The sequence below is a fragment of the Tursiops truncatus genome, chromosome 2 (assembly GCF_011762595.2).
Source record: "Tursiops truncatus isolate mTurTru1 chromosome 2, mTurTru1.mat.Y, whole genome shotgun sequence".
Lineage (NCBI taxonomy): Eukaryota > Metazoa > Chordata > Mammalia > Artiodactyla > Delphinidae > Tursiops > Tursiops truncatus.
The window spans coordinates 130236076-130246278 of record NC_047035.1 but is presented as its reverse complement, the minus strand read 5'-3'; the positions used below and the strand labels follow the sequence as shown (position 1 = coordinate 130246278).

The following is a 10203-nucleotide window of genomic DNA, read 5'->3' as shown; positions in this document are numbered from 1 at the left end:
CCCTGAATTCCCCCAGCCCAGGGTCAGGATGATTTCCAGAGTCATCTCAGGCCTGGACCTGTAGGTTGGGGTTAAGTGGTTCCAGCTTCTAAGGTTAGAAGGATATAGAGGAAGGAAGCCAAAGAAATACTCACCATAAATAATTTTTTTTTAAATTCAATTCTTCTCTCCTCCCCCAACTACAGTTCAGTGAAGTGGACATATTCTAAGAGTATGTTCAGAGGAAGAAGATTGACTAAACTATTCTAAGTCAAACACAGCAGCTACAGCACTATCGCCAAAATTATTTACTGCCAAAAACAGTCAAATATATTTCATGTTCTTTTATGCTCGAGAGTATCTGTGGGACACATAATATACTTTAAGTGCATATCGATACATACCAGAAAGCCATAGCTATGACAGAGGTATAATATTGATAAAATATGGTATTTTAAAAACCACTACTACCCCATCCCAACTTATTTCAATTGTGCCCTTATTTAAAATGTCTTATTTTTATTTAAGCCTTTGCAAAACTTCATTCATATTTTCTCACTTTAAAATGGAAAAAAAATACTTGGAAGATGTATTGCTGCCATATAATTCACACACACACAAACACACACACACACACACACACACACACACACACACACACCTGACGATAAAAGACCCAACATACTGCTGATTTAGCAACTAAATAACCAGCTACATACACCTATTTTGTATCATCAAGTAGTGTGCATTCTTGAAGTGATAATGGAACTAAATTTGGAGAGAACAGGCCCATAAGTTTCAGTTTATTTGTTTCACAATCACAGCCTCAAACTGAAGGGAAAATTACGCTGCAGTTTGATAAATAAAGCCCTATACATTCACCAACAAAATGCAAAATGAAAACTTCTAGAACTTCAAATAATCAAGGATCTTAGATTAATTCCATCAGTGGTGGAGAGTTTTTTTGTTGCTGGGAATTTGCTGGAGAATTTAGTATGAAAGCGCTCTAACTAGTGTCTGATTATATCAGTGTCTCCATTTCCTTTTAGAACACACATCTGCTGTTGTGGGGGAATTTTCGGAGGGGAGAGTGTGGTTGTGGTTATTATGGAAATACGACAACACCAAATATTTTAAAGCAGATGAGAAGAAACCCGCAGTCAGTTGGCTCACAAATGTTGTAGGCTTCCCACTTCCAGGCACAAAGCAAGCAACGGGAACAGCAGCGTTCCTGGTGGCCTCTGTTTTATCTGTTTCAAACACTGGACTGCTCTTGTTATTTAACTGAGTGGAGATTGTTTCCCCCCTTTATTCCCTCTCTCTCTTTCTTAATTGTTGTTACTCTGTTTTGCCTGAAAGCTGCAGTATCTCACTGTTCATTATTCCCGGTTCAGTCAAATCCTGTCCAAAATTAACTCATTGTGTGCTGGAGTTATGCTCTAGCTCTGTTTCTTTCTACACAAAGTGCACAAAATGGACCTTGCCATTGCTCTTAAAGAGTTAGCAGATCCTATAAAAATGACTCTTTTAAATGGCTCAGTGCTGATTTTACTGGCCTGTGTTTAATATTTAAATTTTCTAACATTTAATATTTAAATGTTTCCAATTATTGACAAATTGTTCTCAATTTCTGAAGTCCCATCACACTTTAATCTGCTCTCTCACCTACAGACCGAGTTCTACAGAATCCGTTTTAGATTTAGTTTCCCCTTTTCTGTCTATTTTCTTTTCAACTTTTTAAAAGAGCCTTCTGAGACTCCAAACTCAAGCAGTAAGACAGAAGAAAAAAAAAAAAGTCAACATCAATGAAGCAGGGGAACCAGATTCTTCGATGAGCATCAGATTCCAGAGTACTCAACCTGAATTAAGTGCAGCCATCAGAAGAACCATAGAAATGGGAAAGTTGCTGTTATAAATTAATGATTATTTGCCGTGCATGTTAGAGTGGCTGTTTGTTCCACATTTTATTGTGATGTTTTATTCTTATTCACTGCAACAGTAATTGAGTCTTAAACATGATAAAGTATCTTAAAGCTGCATTGGTATCTGAGCTGCCTACAACAGGTATTTAACTCTAGTTAAAGAAGGTTAATCAAAGCTAATGAATCTGTTTTATCCAATGCCACGAGTGTATTCAAAAAATATGCAGGAGGTGACTAAAATCCAGATTGTTCAGCTGGAAATGCAAATACATTTTCAGCGAGTTTGCAAGTGTCTTTGATGGGCCTGGGTGTATGGCCTGTACCTGCAAGTGCAGTACTTTTCTTATCTTTCTGCCGCTCACTCTTCTGCCACGAAAAAAAATATATGAGCCATATGAAAATACAGGGGAGGAAATGCAATCCCACATACAGCTATCTGTGTGAGAATATCAAGAGACTGTTGCATTCAGAAGTTCAGAATAGCTCTGCTCTTTATGAAAGAATATGAGAAGCCCCTAATAAGGCTAATTCATTAGAACAAGCGTTTGTTATTAAAACACAGCACGCAGGACCACAGGCATCCAAGCCAGACAGTGTGGCAATTAAAGTTGCCTCCCTGCACAACTCGGGCTGCCCACCAACTCTTACCCACGAGTTCTGTTTTATTTTCTTCTTAAAAATGACATTGAAGAATGCAAGTTCATAATCTGTCAGACAGCAGAAGACCAATCAGTCTCTGGCCACGACATTGTTGTGTCCCCTTTCAGTAAGAATGTTCTAAAAATTCAAATTGTCTGCCTGTGTCGTTTTGCAAGGCTGGGGAATCCACTTTGCTGTCTTGAACACTGCCTTGTTGCATTGGAAAAAACTCACAGCGAGAGATCATCCTCCAAATATCTAAATTCACAGTGGTGGAGAGTTTTTCATCTTAATCCCAGCATTTACGGAAAACACACACACACTCTCGGTCTGCAATGACACCTTTTCCCCCTTGGCTGCTGGCGGTGCTTTGGAATGAGATTCATAGTGATTCAGAGGGCTGTTGCTGGTGTGGAGAAGCCCCCTTCCAACGAGACAGAAAGGAGGGGTGGGAACACCATTGTGGCTTTTTCTCCTGCTCTCTTTTTAAACCTAAATAATATTTGTACTTTGGGGGAAAGGTGTGAAAGTGGGATGGACCTAGGAAGCAAGGCAGGACCCAAAAAGCCAGGGACGGGAAAAGAAAAGCCCGAGGACTGAATCTATCTTGGGTCCAAGGAAGGCCTCCATCACAGGTTTCAAAAGCATATTTTTTCAGTTTCACTAGCCACAACCCCCTTGATGAAACCTAGTTGCGAAATTCAGTGCCTGTTAGGCCTCAGCTAATTAGAAAAAATGGGCTTTTTTTTTTTCCTTTTCCTTTCTTTCTTTAGCACCTTTTCTTTCAAGCATTTAGTCTCAGGAGGGGGATCCAGGCTCTTGGCCGGGCTGTTTTGAAAACACGCCTTTGAATGCCTCTCCCTAATTCACGCCTTTTGTTTTTCAGCTTTTGTGTTTGCCAGTTTGACCATATAACGTTATACATCTGGTGTATAGCTTGTTGGGGGCTTTTTTCTCCCAGGGATCCTATGCATTCCCTATAGGATCCTCCAGGGCTTCAATTTGAGCGATCTTGTAACAGAAAGGGGTAAAGGAGCTCAAGAAGGCTGGGGGGAAGCAGAGAGAGAAATGAGTGAAACCTAAAAAAAAAAAAAAAGTTGAAAAGAATTCTTTTGCTCTGGTCTTTTCTTCTCACTGTTGCGACTGGACCCTGAGTCAGCCGGCGACAAGGCCTCGGTGGGAAAATTGACGGGGCCACAGAATAGATAACTCATTGGAATTCTGGCAACATATTCGTAAATAAAACAAAAGTGGAGAGGCAGGCTGGGGGAGGGCGTGTGTTTCTGGGGAAGCTCAGGGCTGTGCGGGGCTGGAAGGACCCTTCCAGGGCCGGCTCCCTGACTCGCCTCTTGCAGGGGACATCTAAGATGGTCAAAGGAAAGGAATTTGGACTGTGTTGCCCAGGCTTGTTTAGCAGAGCTCTTGCAGCTGGAGATGTTTATTATTGCAGCTATGAGGGTGCTCTTGCAAACACACTTTCCAAGCCCTAGAGAGCTGAAATAATCCGCCTTGTTTCTTCAGAGAAGCAGGCAAGTTCCGTGCCTCGGAAGGGGTTTCTTTTAAAATAGGAACATAGCTGTGCATGACTTTTTTTTCCTCCTGCTCCTCAAGGAGAGATGCCTCCCAGATTCAGTTTGCATTTACCTTTTCCAGACACACCTTTGACAAAACAGCTTGGACGGGCTTTCTGGGAATGGTGGTATTTGTGCATGTTTCCTGATGGTAAAATCTCCCAGTCTTCTAGCTGCTTTTGCTATTAATGCACATGTTGAGTAATCTTCTGGCCAAGATCTTACCTCAGTTTCCCCATCTGCAAAATGGACATAGCAAAGCACCAAAGTCAGAATTCTTAGTTTTCTTATACTTTGAGTTCTTTTTAGAATGGGTTTGTTTCATATGTATGAAATTTCAGATATCATATGTGAAATTAACCCATTATAAAACTCATTATAAATAAATATATTGTGCCTTGATTTGGGGTAAATAAAACCTAGAATAAATAGGAAGACACTATGTTTGTAGCTGGTGTTTAAAGCTAATACCAGCAGCCTTCTCTTTTCTTTACTGCTGAACAATTTCAAAAGCAATACTAGGCATGAAAGCAAAACAAACTCATTTCAGTGCAAAGTTTATGAGTTATTTGTGTTTCTCTGAATTTAACAAGGGGTTAGGTGGGCAGGGAATTTGTTTTAAATATAGAAATGTGGAAAATACAACACACTCCGCAGAATATCTTGGAAGGTTCTGCAGCTCACGGTGCAGAGTTTATTAGAGATGTGATGTAACTTGTGAATGTAGTTTTCAAAAATAGTTAAAGAATATACTGTGAAAGATCTTATTAAGAAATACAATTTTTTTGGCTTATATATTTGTAATTCAGTTTACCAGCTGATTAATCCCTTGATAAGAGTTTCTTCAGCTAGAAATCTGTATCCCTGTCTGTCCTTAATCAATCTAGTCACCTAACCAATAACGCAGATCCAAGGGTAAACACAATTGAATTAGAGAAGGTTTGGAAGGAAATAGTGAGATCTTTTTTAAAAAATATATTTTTAACGAAGACACTTCACTGTTGCAATCAGACACATAATTATAAAATAGGCTAACTTTCAAAAATCTGTTTTTTTCCTAAACATCGATCAGACTGGTAGAAAAAGCCTGCTATTCAACATTGAGATATACTGTAATTTCCTTGGAAAAGTAACTTACCTAAAGGAACTATTTTACTTAACAGCAAAAGACTGTTTACTCTGAGTTCCCTGCAAGGTTGTTGTCAGTTTTTTTTGTTTTTGTTTAAAATGGTTTCAGAACAGGGAGAAGTAAGACCATCCTCAGCTGAAACAAACACAAAACAAAAGAAAACATGGACTTTAAAATTCTTCAATGAATTCCTTAGCTTCAAAATGTAAAACTGTCCCAGCAAGAATGTCACAAAGTGTAAGCACAGAAGGATCTGTATTTTACTGAAAACATTCTCTCCATAACATCCAAAGAATACACAAAGAATGAGCTGCTCTTATTTATATGACAATGTCTGTATTTATTATATTTTCAAATACGCTCAACAATTCGATACCATTTTCTAAAAGATTTCTTAGTCAGAGTGAGACTCCTAACCCACCCACCTTCTCTTTTAGCCCACAAGTCTAGATGTGAAGAAAAATGTCCTTTATGTTTCTGTGAAGACTGGCATTATTTCTAATAAAGTAGGAGTTTAGAATTAGAGGTAAACCTGGTGGCAGGTCGTCCAGCAGCAGCAGCAAAGTAAAAATGACAAATAGCAGTTCCCCACTTAAGAAAATAACATTCTGTTGATTGACCAACACTCTTTAAATTTTAGCTCTTAACAACTCTTACAGAAACAGGAACTGCCAATAACAAACTTGATTTCCAACGTCCCCAAGGTAATAATAATCCACTAATTTGACTATATCCCAGCTGGCCCTCTGTAACAATTTCTATCTGGTTTTTGAAGCAGGGAAGCCTTATCTTTCTTTGGGAAAACACACACACACACACACACACACACACACACACACACACACATACACACACACAGAGGGAGGTTGGGCCGTGAAGTTAAGGAGTGTGGAGAGAAAACACATGGAAATTTAATGTGAAAGTTTCTTGTTGCAATAAAGCTGTTAGGTTTGGCATGAAGACTGTTATCAGATGGTTCCTTTGACATTACTTGAGCCTTTCAGTAAGTAAGACAAGCCTGAAGGATTAGGTTGTCAACTTCAGCCTGTCATCTTAGGGGAGGAAAAAAAAGTTTCTTTTTTTCTTTTTCCTTTCTCTTTTCTTTCTTTCTTTTCTTTTTCTTTGTTTTGTTTTGTTTTTTGGTTGCATCTTCCTTCACCAGCTTTGGGGACTGCAGGAGAGGTAGTTAAGGTGTAGAAAACAACTTCAGGCTCACACTGATCGCAAATGTCCTGCTTTTAAAGACAAGTGAGCCAGCCAAGCTGTAAGGCTAATCACCCTGGGCAAGTATGAATTTATCTAAAGAGGATTTCATGTGGAACCCCCGGAGCCGGCCGCCAAACGGATGACTGCACACTTTAAGAAAGTTAGTGGGCCTTCTCCCAATCAACTGTCAGGCCACATAAAAGGTCTGGAACGCGCTGACTTAAGCAAACGATATTTAGCCATCTAAGGAGACCAGAAGGCCCAAGATTTTGCTTTGTTGGAGCTGACAGGAAATATTGATACGTATCAAGTAACACTCCTGATGTAAAAGGGAAGAGGGGATTCCTTTCGGCACTATCTCTATTTACAAAACTGTCTTGTGCTTTGGAAACAAGGTGGGGGCAGGGGAGATGCCAAACCAACACTTCACTTGGGACTTTTCCAGCTTTCCTGGGACTGCAGTTTAGTGAAAATAGGAATCGAGCTAAATTTGCCTCTTTTTAAAACCAAAGGAATTGGAATTGGAATTTGCAGACTCTCTGAATGTCTAGCTGACAGGTGGACTTTACCCATCACCTCAAATCTATCCCTTTAGTTTATTAATTTAGATAACTGCCATGGCTTATGTTTTGGTGTGTTAATATGCCAGAGTATCTTTGAAATATCTGGCTATCAAACTTAAAAAGCAAATGCTCTGAACAGGTCCTAGGAATTGAAGTTCTATTTTTGTGAGAAATAATGCTCACATTCTAATGATTCCCCACTTTCAGTGTTTTAACCACTTGAGGGGGAAATCATAATGTCCTGTATTGGCAAAGCCTGATGGGAACTTTGAGCTTTTACCATAGATAAAAGTTGGGTTGGAGGGTTTCATTTAAAAGGGGAAAAAAAACCACCCTATTTTATCAGAAGACTAAATGTTCTGCATCAGTGACGTCGTACCTGAGGTGATATCCTTAAAGATGCTGGAGGTGGCAGTGTTAACGAAATACCCATTGGCATTAAACAGCATTTCTAGAATCCTGATTGTAGTACTAGAAAGGAAAGTGAAATTTGTAACAGCACAATAAACAAGGGAAACTGCAGAAAAGAACCTGCTTGTTCTGTGAGGAAGATCGCTTCCAGTTAAACAAAGAAATTTAGGGTTGTCTGCTTTTCATGAAAATCGCATACATATGGCTTTTGAAATTTGTCACTGAAGACGGTTTTGCTCTAAGGTAAAATTCACCACTTTATAGCTGTTCAGCTGCAACTCTCTGGCTTTTTTTTTTTTTTTCTCTTTTGGCCTGCAGCCCAATATGAATGTATGATCACTAGCACAATAGTTAAACATCTGAGTCTTTTTGAAGTGCCTTCAATGTTACAATGATGTGATGGTTGATTGCCCAGCCGTCAGTTTAGAAAAGAACTCCATTTCGCCCCCTAGTGGTAGAGATTAAAGTTTAATGACTGCTTCATAATACAGAAAGCCTTTTTTCCCATTTCCCACATTTTAGGAACACAGTGTAGTGCGGGAAGTACTAATGAGTTTCTTCGTGATCAGTAAAATGTATATTTTCACAGGAAAACTATACCGAATGGACTGTTTTGCAAGCCAAGGGATCATTCCATATACCTTTCATGCATTTTGCTGGGCTTTTCTGAATAATATACACTGCCACTATAAACTGCGATTGTTCCCACTACAGCAACCCTCCTGGAAAAATTCTGGAACTTCTTAATGGAAGCTTTTAACCAAGAAGTGTATGCTATTGCCAAAATAATTGGGAGAAAAGAAAGCATTGCGTATTGTCAGGTATTGTGGACGTTTACCTTTCTTTCCAGATGGCTATTTTTGTACAAAAGTTAACCAAAATAGTTCTCACTAATGACAGCACTGGTTACTCCACAGGTCACACTTTCTTAGGGTTCAAGTTCATAAAGAAAGCCATGTACACCCAACGTAAAAAGGGTTTGTGATGTTGACGAGATATTTGATATGGGAAACGTTGATCATGTCCAGCTCTTTTGGAGCTGACAACAAAGTGGAAGGGATTTGTTTGGGTTTTTATCCTGTCCTGGCTTTGTTTTGCTTATTTGTTTTTTTATCTTTCATGTAGGGTTCGTATCCTGCATGCAGGCGAGCATATGAAAACACATGAAATCAAGGACCTGTAATAGAAGGACCATTGAATGAGAGTGTATGTTTAGGTCTTGCACAAGTGAAAGCTCACATTGGAGAAAGATGGAGAAGGCTCAGGAGGGGGCGGAGGGGTCCAAGGAGAGTGGACGGGGCAGCTGGACCGTGTGTAATGTGTCAGTTTGCATCTGTGCCACCATTGTGCTGCTGATGTTGGAATGCAGGGAAGGCGCTAGTTTATTGAATAAGGAGCCATGTAAATTCCAGCTGTCAACATGTGATCACTCCCTTGGACAAAGAGAGAGATTTTCTCCTTACCCATATTTGATTTCTAGTCACAGCTACACATTTTTCCTGAGCCCTTTTACCACCAGGCTGTAACTGGGTAGCCTTTGGTTACCCTTCTTTTTTCAGACTGGTTCTGCAGGTTTAGTATCTGGTTTGTAAAGGTGTATGGACTGCAATTCAAACGACATGAAGTCAGGATTTTTTCAGGAAATAATGCTAGCTCTATAGTCATATCAAGTAATCACTAGTATTTTTGAAGGAGCAGACTGGCTATTGTTTTATTTATTTCACTGTGATGGGCAAACACTTTCCTCAAAAAGAATAGTCCAAAACAAAAATTAATATACTCAACGGCTTTTCTTATTGCAAAGCATGTCAACTGGGTTATAACCATGTCAATTTAATTCCTTTCTTTAAAAATGGCTCTGGGGAACCACGTGATCCACACAGGACCAGAGAGGCACTCACTGCTCATCACTTCTTGTTGCTATCTAGCTCCCCACCCTCTCCATGTGGTTTGAAAGAAGCTGATGACATTTCTGAGATATGGAGTGGGGTTCTGGGAAGCTCTCTACAAACTGGAAGGGAAGGAGGAAGAGCAGGAGAGGAGAAAAGCATTCTCTGAGTAAGACCAACTCCAAAGCAGCTTTAGTCTCATGGGAGTTTAATTAGAGAAAGCAAATTTCAGCCCTGTTCACACAGGCAAAAATTATTCATACTAGGAGATCTCAGATGCCAATTTTTTTTTTTTATAATAGGAAGTCTAGAACATTTTGTGGTGTGTTAGGATTGCAGCCTTTCTTTCTTCTCATTGCAGAATTTCATCTCTAAAAACAACCCAAAATGTTACTGCTCTGCTGGTGTCACTGATGTGACAGTTCCTAGAACTCTGGCTGAAGGCAGCGAGTAGGATTTTGATGACTTCTTTTCTTAATGTCCATTACATATGTACAGATTATATATGTATTTCACTTTAAGGTATTCAACCTATTTCAATGATTTCCACGGGGGTACTTTCTAGAAATGTATGGTTAAACGTACAGGTGAAATAGAGAAATTGCTGGGGGGAGGGTTGCCTAGACAAATTATTTGGATCTAACAAAATCATAATCTTCCTGAACTCCCATTAACTTGTTACCAAAGAAAATCAACTGCAATTTAGAAATGCGTGGGTGACACTTGGCTATATTGATTTTTTTTTAATTGAAGTATAGTGGATTTACAATGTTGTGTTAGTTTCAGGTGTACAGCAAAGTGATTCAGTTATACGTGAGTGTGTGTGTGTGTGTGTGTGTGTGTGTGTTTGTGTATTCTTTTTTCAGTTTTTTTCCCTTTAGGTTATTCCTAAAT

General features: G+C 39.3%; 1 long non-coding RNA gene across 1 annotated transcript in view; it reads right to left on the bottom strand.

Moving 5' to 3' along the window:
• Window positions 1–3433: 3433 nt before the first annotated feature.
• LOC141278056 (uncharacterized) overlaps window positions 3434–10203 on the bottom strand; it is a 42298-nt gene continuing 35528 nt past the window's right edge. The window contains exon 4 of the long non-coding RNA XR_012330272.1: window positions 3434–4350. This is a non-coding gene — a long non-coding RNA (uncharacterized lncRNA). The remainder of the gene's footprint in view (window positions 4351–10203) is intronic.